This window comes from Jatropha curcas, chromosome 7, assembly GCF_041381405.1.
Source record: "Jatropha curcas cultivar XTBG-Jc1 chromosome 7, XTBG_Jcur_1.0, whole genome shotgun sequence".
Classification (NCBI taxonomy): domain Eukaryota; kingdom Viridiplantae; phylum Streptophyta; class Magnoliopsida; order Malpighiales; family Euphorbiaceae; genus Jatropha; species Jatropha curcas.
The window spans coordinates 3879193-3899656 of record NC_143157.1 but is presented as its reverse complement, the minus strand read 5'-3'; the positions used below and the strand labels follow the sequence as shown (position 1 = coordinate 3899656).

Here is a 20464-nt window from a genome sequence, read left to right as displayed (position 1 = left end):
CAAACAGTCAAACAATTCAAACCAAATTACCATCTAAGATTTGGTTTGAAAATTTTTTATGGCTTGATTTGTATTTAATTTTTTTCAAACTGTCATTTTAGATTTGGTTCGAATATTATATTCAAATTGATCCACGAACAGCTCTATCCTATTGTTGACAAATGATTCATGTTGCCAATTCCGGCTAGTTTAGCCGGTGTTGATGACCTAATTGGTATATTTAACATTTTTTGTTGTATGCGTAGTAGCAGTTCATTATTGGATGTGTTTTGTTCTCTTCCACCTTCACTCTTGTCCTTTTCATTTATTTATTGTAGGTTTCTTGTCTTCTGTTCACTCCATTTATGTATATATAAAATATATTTTTCAAATTTTAATTGTTAAATAAAGTTAAATTTAAATTATTCTGCTAAAGTATGTGTTGATATATTTTTAATAATTATTTCAGCATATTAAAAGTTGGATTTTCATAAATATTTTTCATGAGATGATTATTTATTAAAACTCGATGTTTCATATGTTATTAATATTAGACTATTTTGTGTCGAATTTTAAATTAAATAATGAATTTTTTTTAAGAAAGGAAATTGAGCACCTCTATTTTGTTGTGTGCATGCCGGTGTCCAAAAATTTTAACGCGTAGCCTAGGGTTATTGAAATGCCCTCAATTTTTACTTTCGAATTTTTATTAAATTAAAAAAAATTAGAAATTTTAACTGTGTGGGCTGTGAATATAATACAGTTTCAATTCGAGTCTAAATTTGCCAATTGGGTCCAAGCCGAGCTTAAATTTGCCAATTGAGTCCAAGCTCAAAAATATTTTATAGGAAATTTCGATATAAGAGCATTTAAAATTTTTGAAATAATACGAAATTCCAGCTAGGAGTGGCCATATTACAGTTTCGGCAACCAGAATCGGTGGTTCGAACCGGTCTCGAACCGTAATCGGAATCGGTGGGAATCAGAATCGGTCTGAATCAGAACCGGAACCGAAGATTTTCGGTTCCAGTTTTGTTGGTATCGCAAACCGACGGTTCCATGAACCGGTTGGAACCGGATGGAACCGCCGGTTCTCTGGCCGATTAGAACCGTCGGTTCGAACCGATAGTTCGAACCTGCGGTTGTAGCTGTTAGAAATTGTCAGTTTTTTTTTTTTTTAATTTTGTTGTGAAATCTCTTAATTACTCCTCTCAACAACCATAAACGGCTACATAACGGCTAGTTTCAAGAGTATTTTTGGAAAAATAATTTTTTGGATTTATTATAAATACTTCGTTTCATTTCATTTACAAATCTCTCACAAAAAAATCTCTACTTTCTCTACACTATACTACACTCTACTCTATATTATTCTTCTCTACTTTGCAATCTCTCTTATTATTCTCTCTAATTTTTTTTATTCAATTTTTTTTTTAAAAAAATAATTAAGTTCAAGTCTTTAAAAAAATAAATTTAATTGAAGCATTTTTTAATTTTTTAGGTGTATTTTTTTTAGAAATAACTTTCACAAATTTATTAAATTTTGAAAATCGGTCTTTAAAATTTAAAATTTAAAATTATTCAATTTTCTGAAAAATCGATCGGAACCGTCGGTTTTGAAACCTACCGGAATCGAAACCGTTCGGTTCCAAACTAAAATCGAAATTGAAAATTTTCAGTTCGGTTCCGATTCCGGAACCGTGGCCACCCCTAATTTCAGCAATTTAATCTATTATGAATATATATATATTAATTATCCTAAAATCAAATACTGTTACTATTAATATTTTTATTATTATTGGGTAAATGGAGAAAAAGTTACGGAATCTAACTAAAATAATTAAATAAATCGAACCGAACCCAAAAATCAAATTGATTTTTTGAAAATCACATGAATAACCCGAAAACCAAGTGAAAAACCTTCAAACCGAGCAAAAATCGAGCCAGCTCATTGAATTAGACCAAATCGGTTCGAATCGAACCGGAATGGTCTAGAAACTCCAAGATTTTTCTTTCTTTCTTTCTTTTTTCACTTTTTCTTTTTTTTTTTTCTCCTTCCTTGCGGGAGAGCCACAGCGCGACAGCTACTCCCTCTACTTCCCGTTTGCCGGCCAAACGGCCATCGTCTCCTGCAAACAAGGACTCTAACCTCAATAGCTCAGCGAGACAATCACTCTGGTGGCCTTGGTTCGTGCAATGAGAGCCTGAATCGAGAGAGATCGCGACTGGAAGGCCGCGCCACCGTGCGATGGAGTTCTCCGGCGAAATTCTCACCGTTCCGTCGACTTCAAGTGCTGGGGATGGTCTTGATCGACTCATCTCCTCCAAAAGAACACTTTCCCTCCACTGATTTGCGATTTCGCCTGAGGTTTGAGAAACCACCATGAACGGCGGCACGGAGGTGACTGTGGTGATCGATCCGCCCAAGCGAGACACTATCTCCTCAAAATGACACCAAATTCAACTTCTACAAGTGATTTCGAGCATTTCGGTGCAGGTGTTGCTCGATTCCGGGTCGTTTGGCTTTTCCAGCGAGCCTCCGGCGAGGCACATCTCCCAAATTTCAATCGTACACTCTGACACTAAATTCTCAATTTTTTTTATAAATTCTGAATTAATTAATTAATTAATGAATTTAATTGAGTAATTAAGTAAATTAAATTGAATAATAAAAAATTAAGTTATTGGAATAGCTTAAATATATATAGAACACTTATAGTCTTTTGTAAATAAATTAGATTGGTTAGTATGCGGTAATAGCGATAGCGAATATGTTTAGTTAATTGGTTTAGGATTTTAGAATAATGTAATTGCAAATTAGTTTAAAACATTGTCAAATAAATTACATAAACTATAATTATAATTAGGAGGTTTGATATTGAGATAAGAATTCCTAGCTAATATTTATGTAAACTAATTTAGGAATTTTAATAAGTATCATTAGGAGGTTAATATAAATTGTTAATTAATTGATTTGAAATTATTAAGTGAATATATGTGAGTGTGATGGATAATATATGTAACCTGAAGCTGATGGGTTGGTTGAATTGATTGCCCAATGGATGAGCTGTGTGAATTGATTGATCGAATAACTGATAAATAAGGTTATAGTGGATGGGATGAGTTGATTTGAATTGTCGACGGATGGGCTTTGATATTATATTGTTGAATTGTGGTTTAGTCAAATTTTAGTGGAGGTGCTGCCGAAATTTCGACGGAACCTAGATTAATTTTAATTAATAACATAATAAATAAGCTTATTTAGATAAATTCTATAATTTGATACATAATAAATAAAGTGCTCTATTTATTTATTTATTTATTTTCATTATTATTGTTTATTATTATTATTTATTTTATTATTGTTGTTTATTGTTAATACTACTATTTATTTATTTGCATTTGATACTACTATTTATTTATTTGCATTTGATTTTGGATGTCTAAATTGTGCATGCATTACGATGTTTAATTGATTAACATACTTGCATTTAATTGCAATACTTGATTAATTGTGTTGTGATAGTGTTATGCCTTGTATATGTGGAGTTGGGATGAAGTGGGTCACCATGGGTTTGTAAGGACAGTCCACGAGACCGTTGGCTGTATGGGAGATCGGCACTCCATGTGCACTTGATGATATGATATGGATGATATGGAAAACCATAGGGTGGCCTCCTGATGGTATGGAAAAGAAAAGAGATAATGGAAAAATAACGAGAGGGCTGGTCCAGTGAAGATTAGACTGGTCAACCATGTATGGGGGATCGACTCTCTGCTGTACATGTTATGAGAGGATGAGCCATGTGGGAGGACGGCTCATCGGGGGTTTCGGTGACACCACAGACCAATTTCCATTTGATGTGATTATATGAAGATGTTAATGATTGTGTGGGCTGGTGATATGCCATTTGTGTGACTGACTGTGTGAGCATATAACTAGTCGGATGACTAGATTGATATATTTAAACTAGATTGATATGCCATTTGTATTACTACGGGCCTCGGGGGCCTTAATCTTACCTGGCCTCTAGTGCTAGTTCGGCCCATGTTTTCCGGTCATGACAGTTATATGATGTTAGTTCTAGGTATGGGGTTGTAGCTGTGTTCGACACTCGTGGGCGTGGAGTGGCATGGCTACAAATACTCTTAAATTTAAATATGATTTAAATTTAAATATTATCACGTAAAATTAAAAAATTTTATGCTAGTTAAAATGAAACATGATTCTTAAAACAAAAGGGAAAATAAGAAGGCAAAAAAGTTTATTTAAATTAAGATAGATATTTATTTCATCATTTTATTAGATTAAAGCACATGCAAAAATTGATATTAGTTGTAAATATTTATTTTTAGTCAATTTTTGCTTTTGCTGATCTAAAATTTATATAATTAATACCTTTTTTCACCTGCAACATCATAAAACAAATTTAATGTTAAAATTTTATTTCAAATTTATTTGGCATGTGCAAAAAGTAACATTAGTTGCAAGTATTTATTTTTGGTTAATTTTTGCCTTTGTTGGTTCAAAATATATATATCTAATATGTTTTTTTCACTTGCAATATTAATATAGAACAAATCCAATATTAAAATTTATCTTAAAATTAATTTTGTATACTTTTATCCTAAACATTATTAACCCTATTAATATTGAACTAATTAAGAATTTAAAATTATAAGAGAATTTAAGAGCCATTGTGTATAAAAGTCATAAATTAGAGATTAATTTTGAAAGAATTATTATTCAAGAGCCATTATGTTTAAAAGTCTTAAAATTAGAGATTAATTTTGAAAAAGTTATTTTATGAAAATTTATAAAAGTCATAAATTAAAGAGAGTTAATGGACACATATTTTCTCTTCAAATTAAAATTAAATACGTAAATTATAGAGTTTTATCCTTCAAATAGAGCATCATGTCAGCATTCATTCTTCTTCTTTATCTATACTCCATATATAATGATATAATAATGATGATTTGTAGAATTCATTTAGAAATTTATATTCTAATGTTTAGAATGAAAAAAAAAAAAAATGTAGATTTCAATTCTAAAAATTCAATTTTATGGAATTAGATATATTTATATCAAATTTCACAGAAATAGGTGAAATTTTCAAATGAATTTAATAAAACTAAGCAAACTAAATTTTTACGACAAAAATATCTTTCTCTTTTAAATCAAATTCTTAATTTTTTTATTTATTTAACTTATTTATTTTATTAAACTTGACCAAGACTATTTAAAAAAAATTAATTTTTTAGAAAAATATTTTTTTTATTATTGTGTTTTTTATTTTAATATTTTTTGAACTTGTTTTTACAATTGAGAAGGGAGATGTAATAATGTTTTAACATTAATACATTGAAATGTAATAATTTTATTAATATTATTTTTTTATATGTTTATTTTAATATAAATATAAAAAATTATATAACATTATTTATTATTTATTTTTATAAAATTACTATTTCAAGGGTATTTAAGAAAATAAAAGCAGATAATTTTTCAATTATGAATTTATTCCATATATGATCATGTGAAATTCAATTGAATTACATGTTCTAAACTAATCATACCAAACATAAATTTTATATTTTGAATTCATTTATACCAAACCAAATGGAGGGTAATTGTAAGTGTGTTTTGATATTAAATAAAGGTAGAAATTAATTTCCTGCACTTGGATCGAATTATAAGGACAAAGGATTTTATTCCCTGTTTTGCAAAATATAATTTAACAAAAAAAAAAAGTTTTTTTGTGAGTTATAATTTTTAGAAAAAAAATAATTTTAGAATGTTAAAAATTATGTCGAATTTAATTTAATTAGATTGAATTTAAATTATACATTGCAAGTTACATTCTGCCTTGCAAGTTATATTTTATATATACATTGGAAGTTCACAATTAAATATTTTAATATTTTACATTCTTAAAATCATTCTACCTTCGTCTCTCATCCTCTCTCTCAATTTCTCTCTCTATCTCGCTCTTCTTCTTCTCTTAGTTTCTCTCTCTATTTTTCTCATTTTCATTCTCTTAACAACTTATCCTTAGACGCAATACTGAATTAATTGATGAAATCACTAAAAGACTAGCAGGGCTTGATGTAGAACGGAAAAAGAAAGCTATAGCTCCTTTAACAATCGAAGCAAACTCAGAGAAAGATGACTCCGAAGAAGAGGTTCCTCAAGAACATAGGAACTTACAAGAATTAGAAGCAATGTTGCAACAAGAGTCCAATGAAATTAATAAAATCATTTATCCTAGAGCTAGGGGCATGGTAGATGTTAAACCATACTATCCATGGCCATCTCCTATCAATATGCAATATGAAGAACCCAGTTTTATCTATGTATAGTATGACGGATCTTCTATTGTCGAATGGAATATTGATGGATTATCTAAATATCAGATCAACAATGTCCTTCAATATATGACCATGTATGCCTTGGCATGTAAAATCAAAGGCAACTCAGACCCAAATGTAATGAAAGCCATTGTTGCTGGGTTTGCAGGCCAGTTAAAAGGCTGGTGGGATTTTTCCCTGACCAAAGAAGGAAAAATGCAAATAGAGGCTGCTATAAAACAGGAGGTTGTAGGAGAAGGGGACCAAAGAACGATTGTCACCTATCCTGATGCGGTAAAGACCCTTATCTATACCATAGGGCTTTATTTTATAGGATCTACTAGTATGCACTTAGATAGGTCCCATGAACAGCTAATGAATTTGAAATGCCCTGACTTGTCACATTTTAAATGGTATAGAGATGTCTTTTTTACTGCAGTCTTTGCGAGGGAGGATAGTCAACATGATTTTGGAAAGAAAAATTTATCTCCGGCTTACCATCCTTGTTTGCTGAAAGAGTGAGAAATAAACTGAAAGAAAAGAATGAAGGAATTATCCCTTACCATAATTATACTTATAGAGAATTAGCCTCTGAAGTTATTGCGGAAGGGATAGCATTATGTAACGAAATAAAAATACATAGGCAAATACAAAAGGAGAGATTAACGGGTAGAAAAATCCTAGGAACTTTCTGTGAACAAATAGGATATCCGTCAATAGGCTACCCACACAAGAAGAAAGATAAAAGGATTAAGAAGTATTATCCTTTGAAAAAATATAGTGAAAAAGAAGAAAAATAAACACACTAAATATTCTGAAAAAAGAAGAAAAGCCCCTAAAGAAAGAAAGGGTAAGAATACGATTGCATGTTATAGGTGTGGACGCATAGGGCATTATGCAAACAAATGTAGAATGAAGCAGCAGATTCAAGCCCTTACACTAGATCAGAACCTCAAAGATTCTTTAGCAAAGCTCTTCTTAAATAGTTCTGATTTTGAGAAAGATGAGCTAGAACTTAATGTTGTAGATTACACGTCTGAAGAGGAAGAGTCTGAGAAAGACGCCCAGTCTAAAGAAGATTCAGACTGTGATGGGAATTGTGATTACTATAAGTCACTCTGTACTATGAATGGCCTTTTAGTACTCACGAAGAAAGATAATTTAATTCTAGATTTGATAGATAAGATTTCGGATCCAGAAGAAAGAAGGGCACAGTTAGAAACCTATTTGGCAATGAATAGAGAAAAGCCTGAAACTTCTAAAGAACCTCTTCTAAAGAAAATAGAAGACAAAGAAGCCCCTTATATGACATTCATGAAATTTTTGAGAGAATTAAAAATACAAAGAAACAGAGGGAACCTACAGTGAAAGAATTGAGAGCTGAACTAAATATAGTAAAAACAGAAATACAAAACCTGAAAGAAAGAGTAGTCATACTCAAACTACTCAACAAAGAAGAAGAAGAAGAGTTTGATCCTAAAGAAAGCAATCAGGATCCATTTGAAATAAACAACCTACGCTTTGTGAACTTAGTCAATAAAGTCGTTACACAAAAATGGCATACTAAAGTAACTATAGTGGTGCAAAAGGAATATGTGTTTCATACAGTTTCTTTGATAGATTCGGGAGCAGATCTGAATTGTATCAATGAAGGATTGGTTCCATCGCGATATTTCGCGAAAACGATGGAAGAATTGAATACTGCAGATGGCAGTAAAATGCTAGTGAAGTACAAATTAAATAATGCAGCTGTCTGCAATAGTGGAATATGTTTTCAGATTCCATTTTTAATGGTCAAAGGATTATCTCATCCAGTCATCCTAGGAAATCCTTTCCTTCATATGTTGTATCCGATAAAGAATATATCGGATAAGGCATTACTACTGAATTAGAGGGAAAAGAAATCACTTTTCGATTTATCTCCCAGCCTCAAATAAAAGAAATAGATTTGATCAAGAATGATATCAAACGAAAAGGAAAGTTTATAAACTCCTTAAAACAAGAAGTATCGTTTAGGGTACTAAAAGAAAAACTTCAACAAGAAAACATTCAGCGTCAAATTAAAACTATTTAAGAAGAATTAGAGAAAACTGTTTATTCTGAAAGTCCTACAGCCTTTTGGGAACGAAAACGCCATGTGGTAACATTACCATATGAGCCCGATTTTACTAAAAATATGATTCCCACTAAGGCCCGGCCCATTGCCATGGGGCCCAGACATTTAGAAATTTGCAAAAAGAAAATTGCTGAACTAGAGTCAAAAGAGCTAATTCGAAAAAGTCAAAGCCCATGGAGTTGTGCAGCCTTTTATGTTGAAAATGCTGCAGAACTCGAAAGAGGGGTTCCTAGATTGGTCATAAACTACAAGCCTCTAAATAAAGCCCTTAGATGGATTAGGTATCCGCTACCTAATAAAAGAGATTTATCAAATCGACTCTATGAAGCAACTATTTTCTCTAAGTTCGATATGAAGTCTAGATACTGGCAGATCCAAATAGCAGAGGCAGATAGGTACAAAACAACATTCACAGTTCCATTTGGTCAGTATGAATGGAATGTGATGCCGTTTGGCCCCAAGAATGCTCCCTCTGAATTCCAAAAGATTATGAATGAAAATTTTAATCCTTATACCATTTTCTCGATTGTCTATATTGATGACGTTTTGATTTTTTCCAGGACAATTGAGCAGCATTTTAAACACCTTAAAGCATTCCTCAAGGTGGTAAAAGAAAACGGTTTAGTAGTGTCAGCCAGAAAGATGAAACTTTTCCAAACCAGAATTAGATTTTTGGGACAAAATATTGAGGAAGGAACCATCATTCCAATCGATATAGTAATTGAGTTTGCGGATAAATTTCCTAATGAAATCAAAGATAAAACTCAATTGCAAAGGTTTTTAGGAAGCCTCTATGTCTCAGATTTCTATAAAGAATTGGCTCAGGATGCTAAGCCTCTGTTTCAACGGCTCAAGAAGAATCCACCTGAGTGGACTCAAAGCCATACATTAGCTGTAAAACGAATAAAAGCTAAAAACCCTGTAATGTTTAGCTATTCCCCATCCAGAAGCCTTTAAAATAGTTGAAACTGATGCTTCAGACAAAGGTTATGGAGGTATACTGAAACAAAACCTAAATGGTCAAGAATCTCTAGTTCGATTCACTAGTGGAGTCTAGACAGGGCCAAGGGTCAATTACTCAATGGTTAAAAAAGAAATCTTGTCCATAGTACTCTGTGTCCAAAAGTTTGAATCAGATTTATTAAATCAAAAATTTTTAATAAGATTAGATTGCAAGAGTGCCAAAGAAATTCTTTTAAAGGATGTCAAGAATATAGCATCCAAACAAATATTTGCCAGATGGCAGGCAATTTTATCTGTCTTTGATTTTGATATTGAATTTATTAAAGGAGAAGCTAATTCTTTGCCTGACTTTTTGACTTGTGAATTTCTTACAGGAACTCAATAAAGAAGGTATGAGTTCAAAAAGAAGTCTTGAAATCTCGTCCTCTTGTTCTAAAGATCCAGACAAACCTCGAAAAGAAGCATATGAAGCTGATGTGAGCGGACCTAATGAAGAAAGGCCTCCCAATAGTGTCAATTTATCGCTCTCATTTGGTGCCCATTACCAAAAAACATGCAAAACTCCCTCCTTATGAAGTGGCCAAAATTTACACTCAAAACCATTTTACGTATCCGTATCTGCCAAAAGATTACTTGTTTTTTTATCAAGCTATATTGGAAGAAACAAGATTAGTAACTTTTACCCCAACTGTTAGAGGAGAAGGAGAATGGGCATATAGCAAATTTATCATTAAAAGAGTTTTTTCTCAAGAAGATTGGGGTGATGACCTCTTCCAAACTAAAGAATTGAAGCTTGGAAGACCCCGACATTTTAACTATTTTGACTATATGGAAGCCTGGAATGGAGCCCTCTGCTACGAAAACCGGCAACGAAGATTTAGCTTGTTTATAGCCTTCAATTTGGTCAAAGAAGAATGAGAATTTCCTTTATGGTTCCAGGAATGGTTTTTCCATTGGGGCCTCTTCCCCATAGTCATGCTTGACAGAATCCGCAAAATTTATGAACAATTTTGTGACCTCAACCGGACCTTAATCAACCCAAGGCTGATCTTTACAGTTGCATATAAAGTACCTTGGATCATTAAAAGGGACTATATTGTTGTATTTAAACCACAGAAAAAATTTGAAGATTCCAAAGTCGAAGTCCCATGGTTGGTTAGACGAGTCTTACTAAGATGGTGGGATAAATGCAATTTTTTCAATCCACCATCCATCTATGCCAGTAGAGGAATAATCCAATTCGCTAAAAAGCCAAGTCCGGCTAAAGAAAAGTTAACAGAAGACAAGTCCCCTCTGAATTTAGCACAAATGCTATAAGAAGTTTTGCACCATATGGCTAAAGAAGAGATCAGAAGGCAATTATTTAATGCTTTGGGTGAAGACGCGAGCTTATCCGCCAGCTCAAAAGGTAAAGAAAAGGCGGAATCGTCACGTTCAAGACATGATAGACTTGACAAAGAAAAAGATTCCCGACACAGTGAAGATAATAATGAAGATATCTTTATCGACAGTCAGCACCCATATGATCTGTAAGGATCCAGCTGTCATCTACTTATTCACTCAAGAACTTAGCGAATCTTATCTCGTCTTGCTTTAGCATCGTAAGCAATGACGTCACTAGCCCTCTCGTTTGCCTATAAATATGTAGTGAAGTTTTAGTTTTCATTATCGCTTGCTTGTGTTGTTTTTCTCTTGTAGTCTTTCTTCCGCAAAACTAGATAGTTTAGAATGTGTGTATGAAGAAGTTAGCAAACTTCAGAATAAATTGTTTGAGTTTGATGAACAGTTAGCTCGAATTTGTTTAGCCTATAATAATCTCCAATTCGCTGTAAGTTTTACTATTTATTTTGTGTAAAAGTATTTATGTCTCATATTGATTCTGCTGTAGCTAATTTATGTTTATTAGATCTCACTAATCGTAATGAAATTAGAAGATTTAGGCAAGAATTAATTGAAACTGAAAATAATATCTTTGAACAACATCTTGAATATCATAATCAATACTGCGATTGCAGAGAGTCTGAAAGATATTAGGATTATTTAATATTATTATTCAATATTTAAGTCAACTACTTAGGCAGTAAAATAAACAAGAGTAAACGGTCCGTACAACTGGTATCAGAGTTTTTCTTCCTCTTCTTCATGTTCTTCTTACCTTTTCTAATCAAAAACAAACCCACCTTTTCTAATGATTTGATAGTTAATGAAGTCAAAACTACTAACACAGGTTTGTATGTTTTTTTTTTCAATTTTTATTTTCTTCTTAATTTGATTTTGGGTATTCAATTTTTATTTTTATTTTCAATCGAAACTATCAACCTATTCTCCTTTTCTCTTTCTTGTTATTTTCTGTACATATGGAAACCAACGTGACAGATAAATTGATAACAAATCAATTGCTTATGATGCGCCAATGTGAGTGTATTTCATATAAAGTCTTTAATTTGCTCAAGGGTACAAAAGGTATAAAAAATGCAACTTAAGGGGCACAAGTAGTCCCCCGTAAAGTTGAGGGGCACAAACGGCAATTTAAGGATAGTTCGAGGAAAAATTATGCATTCGGCCTCTCAAAATTTTTAAAAAAAAAGTCAACTTAAATCCACACCTGAATCACATGATTTGCTATAACTACTCCAATTCATTAATGAATTTGAATTTTTGTAACATATTGTTTACACATTCCTTTGCAGTCTTGACTGTGTTCATTTGTTATGATACTTTTGAATTTCTTGTCACTCTCAATGTGAATTATGAGTTGATTTCATCAATAAAGCTCTTTTTTCTTCTTAAAATTATGTATTGATGATAAGGGAGAATTGGAGCAATTGATTAAGGTTTTTTTTATCTGTTGACATGAGTTCCATTGAACACAAGTGATTTTTCCGATTGGAGTATGGTGCTTTGTCTCTATAAATATATATTTTCTTTACTTTTTCATATGCTTTATATGTATTTTGTTGGCTCAAGGGTCAAATCTCGGATTTTGATGATTAATACAAAACAAATATATTTAAATTATGTTATGTGTGCTAATTTTATTTTATGCAGAATTTCTTTGGAAAGAAATCATACAAGGCAAGTCCTACATTGAGTGTGAAGAGTTCGAAGATCCTAGTAAGCTAGGTATTTAGGATATTTTGTAGGATAGAGAGAAAATCCATATACGAGCACAAAAATCCATTTCTCTCTTAAAAATATTGTTCGGAAATTAGTTTTCTTCAAATAATTTATTTTCGAAAATATTTCGTTAAATCGAAAACATTTATTTTCCTAAAACTTAAGAGATTTCTTCTCGAAATGTTTTTGGTAATACAATCATACTCTTTTCGAAAATATCTTTGAAAGATCTAAAATACTTAAATTTATTTTCTTACCTTAAAAACGAAGGAGAATATTTTTCATTTTTAGTAAGAAACATTCTTCCGCAAAAATATTTTTCCAAATATTGCTGCCGAAAATCTCTTATTTAAAGGAAAGCAAAATCGTGTTTTATTCTCTTACCAAAAAGGATAAAATAAACTTTTGGTAACAAAGATTTTCATATCTTCTAAATAAGGAAAGAAGATATTCTGATTTCAATCTCTTTCCAAAAGGCGACAGCTTCTTTGCTTCCTATATAAAGGAATGTTCACGCCTTAAACATTTGGTGATGTAAGAGTTTTTGTTTTAAGAGCACTCTCTCATTGATCAAATCTTTATCTCTCAAAACTTACTCTCTACCCCCATTTTTTCTTTTCATCTCTACACTTAACGTTTTCAATATTCAAAGTGAAAAGAATTTTTACAATTACATTTGAAAAACAGTTATGTGTTCTAATCGATCTTCTAATTTGATAAAACTGTTTTTCCTGTGCTTATATAGGCGTTTCTTTCTGTCTATTTAGATTGTATAATATATAATAGACAGGCTCTTTATTTGTTAAACTTTTGTGTGTCGTAGCTTAGGTTAGAAGCTATTGTGATAGAGGTTATCAAGCAACCTTCTCCATGTGTAGGATAGTAATGTCTTGAATCGAGTTTCTATACTCTGCCAAAAACAGAAAAGGTTGAGGTTAACTAGAACCTTTGAAAAATCTAGTGGGACAAAAGGGTAGATCTAGGTGTTGGTCTATTGCCTTATACTATTGGTTTGTCTCTTACCCTTTAAAAGAGATAACATAGTGAGGATCTTAAGATGCGTCTTGGGGAGTGGATGTAGGTGAGTTAGTGCCGAACCACTATAAATCACTGTGTTCATCTTTTAATTTCTGAAGTTTGCTTGATATTACTTTTATTACACCTCTATTTAATTCTTAGAAACGCTAAAATTGTTAATAATTCAGATGTTCTAAAACGGTAATAAGTCTTATCTTTCTGAACATTAAAAACTCTGGAATTCTGATAAGTGAATATACCATGTTCTAACTATTGTTCTATTCACAGTATATTTCACTGATTGAGTTCTAATTTATTTTCTAAACTTTATGAGGAAGTTTTAATCACGATAGCTTTCCATCATAAAGTTGTTCTAATACGTGAATATACCATGTTCTAACTGTTGTTCTATTCACAGTATATTTCACTGATTGGGCTTCTAATTAATTTTCTAAACTTTATGAGGAAGTTCTAATCTCAATAACTTTCCTTCATAAAGAAGCTCTGATATTGAAAGTCAGTGTGAAGCTGTTCTAATCAATAGCTGCACTTTGCACAGACTTTCTATCTTTATAATTAGAACATTGTGAGGTGATTCTAATCCATATTCTATTCTCACAAAGTTCTTGTGTTTTCCGCTGCACTTAGAATTCTATATTTTGTTTAGAATTTCTAAAATTTATTCTGTTTTTGAAAACCCAATTCACCCCCCCTCTTGGGTTGTGCCATACATATTCGGGACCCACAATCTGGTATCAGAGCCTTGGCTCTTGACTTACCGAAGCTTAACCGCTTAAGAGATAAGATCCCATGGCAACCCCACTTCCTCTTTCTTCTTTAGAAGGACAATCTGTTTCTAGACCTCCTTTGTTCAATGGCTCAAATTACTCTTACTGGAAAACTAGAATGGAGAATTTTATGAAATCAGTTGATATAAACTGCTGAGAAATGTTATCACTGGTCCTCGTATTCCCATGAAAACTGTAGGAGATGAGCTAGTTAGAAAAGACAGAAGAAGAATATACTCGATGCTGACTGAAATGACATTGCTGTAAATGCAAAAGCCATTAATATTCTTCATTGTGCTTTAGATGCAACTGAATACAACAAAGTGTCTGGATTGTAAATCTACGACAGAGGTATGGGAAAAACTTAAAGTCACCTATGAGGGTACAGATAGGGTAAAAGAATCTAGAATAAATATCCTTTGGAGAGAATATGAAATGTTTAGTATGAAAGAAGGAGAAACTATTGCAGAACTAAATTCTAGATTTACCAATATAGTTAATCCCTTGAGAACTCTCGGAAAGGAATTTCAGAAGATGAGCTTGTTAAGAAAATCCTTAGAATTCTATCTAGAAAATGGGATTCTATAGGACCTGTCATGAATTACAAAGAGACTCCCGTTACTTATGATTACCTTATAGGAGCTCTTGTTTCAGAAGAAATGAAATCTTCCTTGACAACGGAAGATAAGAAAAAGAAAGGACTGGCTTTGAGGGTAGATTCTAGTGAAGAAAGTTCTTCTGATCTTGATAGTGATGATTTAGCACTTGTTGCTAAAAGATTTAAAAAGTTCTATAGAAAGGGTGGAAGGCCATAAAAAGTTTAACAAAAAGAACTTTCCATCCAAAAATAGTACTTGCCTAAGAAAGAACCTTCTGAAGTGGTTTGTTATGAATGCAAAAAACCTGGACACATCAAGCCTAATTGTCCTAAACTGAAAAAAGAAGTCAACAAAAGAGAAGCTGAAGCAAGCCTTTGTAGCTGCATGGAGTGATTCAGACAATTCTAATTCTGAAAGCCACAGTGATCAAGAAGAGATTGCTAATATCTGTTTAATGGCTACCATTGACTCTGACTTTAAAGAATCAGCACTCTGACTTCAACACAGAAAGCTGGAATCAACGAACAAATGCAACGATCCATGAGAATGATGAAAGCACTGTAAGTATTTCTGAACCCGAATCAGAAAGTGATCTTCTAAATACTTACAATAATCTTGTAATGAGTTTGAGAAAAACTTGTTAGAAAGTATAAAGTTCTAAAGAAAGATTTCAGAAAATTAAAATCTGAAAGTAATCATTTAAAAGATGTTTTTTTATCAAGAAGTTACATGCAAAGACCTTTTTATAGAAATCAAGATCTTAAAAGTTGTAATAATCAATTTTCTGAAAATCTGACACATCTTGAAGAAAATGCAAAAACCTGAATTCTGAAAATGAATCTTTGAAAGCTAAGATTAGTATTCTAAAATCAATTTCAGAATCATTTTCTAAAGAGAAGACAAGTTCTAATAGCATTTCTAAACTGAACCGTGTTTCTAATCAGAAAAATGCTGTTTCTAATGTTTGTGATTTTAGAACATCAAAGTTCCAACAAAAAGAAGAATCATAGTGCACATGTTACCACTAACCCTCCAGGACCCAATATGAGTTGGGTACCTAAATCTGCTTGATCTTTTCAGGTGTGCCTAAGGAGCGAGCTGAAAACAGAGATGTGGTACATGGACAGCGCTTGCTCTAGGCATATGACTGGTGACAAAAAGAAGTTCACCAGATTAGAAAAGAAAAAGGGAGGTACGGTAAGCTTTGGAGACAAAGCAAAAGGTAAATCGTTGGTATTGTGGTAGGTTCTAATCCTTCAATAGAAGATGTATGCTTAGTAGAAGGATTACATTATAACTTGTTAAGTGTAGTCAGATTTGTGATAAAAATAGAAGAGTGATCTTTGAACCTTCTCATTGTGAAGTTCAGAACATGCATGATAATAAACCTTATTCGTTGGAAAAAGGTTTGGAAATATATACCTAGTAGATCTCTCTGATATGCATAACCAGGATATATGTTTAGTTTCTATTGATAATTCTAGTTGGTTATGGCATAGAAGACTTGGACATGCAAGCATGCACCTTATTTCTAAACTGTCTAAGAAAGATTTGGTTCGTGGTTTGCCAAAGTTGAAATTTGAAAAAGATCACATTTGTGATGCTTGTCAAATGGGCAAACAAACCAGAACTTCTTTTAAATCTAAGGGCATGGTTTCTACTTCTAGACCTTTAGAATTGCTGCACCTTGATTTATTTGGTCCAATTACTCCTTCTAGTCTTGGAGGAAAATTCTATGCATTTGTTATTGTAGATGATTACTCAAGATTCACCTGGACACTCTTCCTTAGAAATAAGGATGAGTCATATGACATGTTTGTTCATCTTGTGCAAGAAATACAAAATGAGAAAGGATACAACATCACGGCAATTAGAAGTGATCATGGAGGAGAATTTGAAAATCAGAAATTCATGCTTTTTGCAACGAGACAGGAATCTTCCATAACTTCTCAGCACCTAGAACACCTCAACAAAATGGAGTGGTGGAACGCAAGAATAGAACACTTCAAGAATGGCCAGAACCATGCTAAGTGATTCTAAACTACCAAAGTATTTCTGGGCAGAAGCAGTTAACACTGCCTGTTATATTCTAAACAGGGCTTTGGTAAGATCTAACTTAAAAAGACTCCATATGAGCTATACAAAGGTAGAAAACCAAATATTGGTTATTTTCATATCTTTGGGTGCAAATGCTTTATTCTAGATAACAAGAAAAATCATCTTGCTAAATTTGATGCAAAATCTTATGAAGGGATTTTTCTGGGATATTCTAATAATAGTAAAGCATATAGAGTATTTAATAAAAAGACTAGTTGTAGAAGAATCTATTCATGTTGTGTTTGATGAAACTGACTCTACTTCTAGAACATTAGAAAGTGATGATGTTGTAGATTCTAATCCTGAAAGCAGAATGAGCAATCAGAACAACTAGAACAGCCAGAAAGCGATCAGAACATCAATAGTCAGGCTGAACCAGAATTAGAACATGAAGATCAGAACATAGTTGAAAGTCAAATGCCAGAAACAGAAAATGAAGATTCTCAATTACCAAAAGAATGGCGATTTCATAAGTATCATCCCCAAGAAGACATAATGGATAATCCCTCAGAAAGGATGATGACTAGAGCTCAACTTAGAAGATATTTTGGTAATGTTGCTTTCGTTTCTCAATTAGAACCTAAAAATTTAGAAGATGCTCAAAATGATGAAAGTTGGATTCTTGCTATGCAAGAAGAGCTAAATCAATTTGAGATAAACCAAGTTTGGAAACTTGTTTCTAGACCTAAAAACCATTCTGTTATTGGAACAAAATGGGTGTTTAGAAATAAGCTTGATGAACAAGGTAATGTTGTGAGAAATAAAGCAAGATTAGTGGCTCAAGGGTACAACCAAGAAGAAGGCATCGATTTTGATGAAACCTTTGCTCCGGTTGCTAGACTTGAGGCTATTAGAATGCTTTGTGCATTTGCATGTTTTAAAAACTTCATGTTGTATCAAATGGATGTGAAAAGTGCTTTTCTAAACGGTTTTCTAAATGAAGAGTGTATGTAGAACAACCTCCGGCTTTGAAATTTTTGATAAACCTAATCATGTTTACAAACTTACTAAAGCTCTTTATGGTTTAAAGCAAGCTCCTAGAGCTTGGTATGAAAGATTGAGTAAGTTTCTATTAGAAAATGGTTTTTCAAGAGGAAAGGTTGATACAACACTATTTATTAAAAAAGCACATGATATTCTAGTTGTACAAATATGTTGATGACATAATCTTTGGTTCTACTAATGACCTTCTTTGTAAGGAATTTTCTAAGATTATGCAGGGTGAGTTCGAAATGAGTATGATGGGAGAATTAAATTCTTCCTTGGGCTTCAAATCAAACAATGTGAGAATGGAATTTTCATTAATCAAGAAAATATACTAGAGAGTTGTTGAAACGATTCAAAATGGAAAATGCCAAGGTATGTAGTACACCAATGAGTCCATCGTCAAAATTAGAAAAAGATGAAAAAGGCAAGACGTGGATATCAAGCTGTTTAGAAGTATGATTGGTTCTTTGCTATATCTAACGGCAAGCAGACCAGACATACACTTTAGTGTTTGTCTATGTGCTAGATTTCAATCGTGTCCCAAAGAATCTCATTTAATTGCTGTGAAGAAATACTAAGATATCTTTGTGGAACTTCTAATCTGGGTCTGTGGTATTCTAAAGATGATACATTTGATCTTGTTGGGTATAGTGATTCTGATTTTGCAGGAAGCAGAATAGATAGAAAAAGCACGTCTGGGACTTGTCAATTTCTGGGTAGCGCCCTTGTATCATGGTTTAGCAAGAAACAGACATCTGTTGCTCTTTCTAATGCAGAAGCAGAATATGTTGCTGCTGGAAGTTGTGTTGCACAAGTTCTATGGATCAAACAACAGTTGGCAGACTATGGACTGAAATTAGAAACAGTGCCTATCAAATGTGACAACATAAGCGCCATCAATTTATCCAAGAATCCAGTTCAGCATTCTAGAACCAAGCATATAGAACTCAGACATCACTTCATACGTGATCATGTACAAAAAGGTGATATCGTGATTGAGTTCATTCCCACAGAAAAGCAATTGGCAGATATCTTTACAAAACCTTTGAATGAAAGTCAATTCTGCTCAATTAGAAGAGAACTTGGTATGTTAGTTCTAAACTCGTAACTTTAGAACTCTGTAAGTATGTTCTAAACTGCTTTCTAATTTCGAAAATAGAAGATTTGCTATGTTCTAATTTTTATTCTGTGTGAAAATGATTTTTGTCTAAAAACGCACATTGCTCTGATATGACTTTCTAAAGTCATTATCAGAATCTTGCTTTAGACTAAAAAATTATTTATTGTTTGTGTTTTTTTTATTATGTTTTGTGTCTTTAGTGCTTTGGCGGTTTTAGTTTTATTTTTTTTATTTTTTGTTTTATTTCCTTTATTTATTTTTTTCTTTTGTCTTATTTGTCGTTTTGAATTCCATTTAAAAACTGTCTTTATTTCTTTCTTCCGCCACTTAAGCGTCTTTATTCTTGTTTAACTGCTTAGTATCTCTCTATCTCTTTTGCAACTGAAACCCTAAGTTGTTTAGTTTCGAATTTCAACAATGGCCGAATCAGTTCAAACTCTCATCACTCTCTTACCGAGCAAGAGCTTCAACTTCTGAGAAGCTCTCAAAGAAATATGAACAGAAGGAGTCGAAAGAAAAAGGCAAGAGAAACAAGAAAAGAAAAATCGAAACGCTACTTCACAGAAACAGGTAGCAAAGCTCATGACAAAGGTAAGTCGTTCTTCAACTTACCCTCTTATGCGTCATGTTATAGATTGGAATTCTTTGGTGGGATGAGTTTAATTTAAGGAACTCTTTGAGTTCCAAGGCTGGATGAACTTTTGTCTTTAATGACTGTGTATGAGAGTTTGGTTAAGGAATTTTATGGCTCTTGAAAGTTAATGGGACAGAGTCGATCTCTGTCAAACTTCAGGGTGAACCAAGAGTTATCGTACGATGATTTTGGGAAAATTTTTGATTCCAATGCTGGGTCCAGGGTGACCAAAATCAAGACGTGTCTAGGGTTAGCGATTACAAAAGGAAGATTTTGAAGAAGATTGTGAAAAGGTCTGCAGAAAACAGGGTCAAGAATGCTCTAACTGACAGAGAGCATGAAATGGTTGTACAAGCTCATTGTACATTATATCTATCCCAAGAGCGCTTCACTGACTATGTGAATCAAGTAGAGCTATGTATAATGTGGCACTATTGAGAAGAAACCCCAATCTATGTCACATTTTTTGATAAGCAGAACAATCCCAAAAAGCTACCCTACGGTATGATTCTTACCCTTGTGTTTGAGTTTGAATGTTGATCTAGATGAAGTGTTGGTCATTCTGTCTCCAAGTTGGATAGCGGGTCCTTGAAAATGAAGGATGAGGAAGAAGGGAAGAGAAGAAAGAGAAGAAGAAAGAAAAGAAAGAAAAAAAAAGGAGGAAAAAAAAGAAGAAAAAGTTGAAGACAAAAGAAA

The 20464-nt window shown here is 32.7% G+C and overlaps 1 long non-coding RNA gene across 2 annotated transcripts; it reads left to right on the top strand.

Moving 5' to 3' along the window:
- The first annotated feature begins 1540 nt into the window (after positions 1-1540).
- Positions 1541-11311, top strand: LOC149494605 (uncharacterized). Of its 2 annotated transcripts, none has more exons than XR_016321857.1 (2): positions 1541-2548; positions 9784-11311. It is a non-coding gene; the product is annotated as an uncharacterized LOC149494605 (long non-coding RNA). The 2 variants fall into 2 exon arrangements; XR_016321856.1 differs by lacking the exon at positions 9784-11311 and adding an exon at positions 3506-3949.
- The last annotated feature ends 9153 nt before the right edge of the window (positions 11312-20464 follow it).